Below are 1,336 nucleotides of genomic sequence, written 5' to 3'. Positions count from 1 at the left end.
AGACAGGTGAGGACCTGGAGAATTTGCACGCTGCTGGAGCGGGTGGGAAACGGGGCAGCCCCAGTGGAACACCGTGGCAGCACCTCAAATAGCTTCAACAGAGAATTACAGATGACCCAGCGATTTACTCCTCGGTGCACACCCTGAGAAATACACGACACGCTGTCTACCAACACGCACAGCACGTTAGCCACGGGGGCCAAAATGTGGAAATCAAATGTCCATCAGTGAATGAATGGACAAACAAAATGTGGTATGTACCTTCGATGGAGTACATTCGACCATGAAAATGAAGGAAATTCGGACACATGCTACAACCAACATAAACCTTGAAAACCGTATGTCCAGCACAATAAGCCAGGCATTAGAGGAGAGATCCTGTGTGATTCCACGCACTGGGTACCTAGAGTTGGCAAATTTATAGACTCAGAAAACGGAAGAAAGGTTACTGGGCTGGGAGAAGGAGGAAGGAGTTATTGATAACGGGGACAGTTTGGGTGACGAAAAGTTCTAGAAATTCATGGAGACGGTTGCGACACACGGTGAGCATACTTAACGCTCCTGAACTGCACGCGAGTAGTTGACCCGGCGCCTTGTGGGGTATGTTTTGCTGCTACACGGACATTCCGTGTCAGGCTAGCCGAGGCTGCGGGACAGCAGGCCGCCTCCTGTTCTGCGGCGGGGGGGCGGGGGGGGGTCATTGCCAACAAAACCATGGGTCTCTTTTTTTCGTGTTTACTTATTTTTGAGAGAGAGAGACAAAGAGAGACAGAGTGTGAGCAGGGGAGGGGCAGAGAAAGAGGAAGATACAGAATCGGAAGCAGGCTCCAGGCTCTGTCAGCATAGAGCCCGATGCGGGCTCGAACTTACAAACCATGAGATCATGACCTGAGCCGAAGTTGGATGCTTAACCGACTGAGCCACCCAGGCGTCCCAAAACTATGGGTCTTTACCTCTTGCCTTAGCAATCCTATTCTAGAAATTCATCTTGTAGGTATACCCTGAACAATACAAACGAACCTGTGACTTGGTTACTCATGGCAGCTTGGTTTGTAATTATAAAATTCTGCAAATAATTTAGATAATCAGACATGAAAGAGTGATTGAATCAAAGTCCATCCACACATCTCTGTAAACTGATGTGGAATATTTCCAGGCTATATTGCTAACTGAAAAACAGGAAGTGTGAGAAAGTATCTAGAGTGTGCTAGCTTTGTGTATGAAAGAAGGGGAATTAAGGAAATATACATTTGCCTCCGCACCTAAGCAAAGAGGAACCTAGGAAAGAAAAACCAGAGAGGACTGAGATTGATTTCAGAAGGTCGTTGCCAGGAAC

The sequence above is a fragment of the Suricata suricatta genome, chromosome 8 (assembly GCF_006229205.1).
Source record: "Suricata suricatta isolate VVHF042 chromosome 8, meerkat_22Aug2017_6uvM2_HiC, whole genome shotgun sequence".
Lineage (NCBI taxonomy): Eukaryota > Metazoa > Chordata > Mammalia > Carnivora > Herpestidae > Suricata > Suricata suricatta.
Note: the sequence above shows the minus strand (reverse complement) of the source record.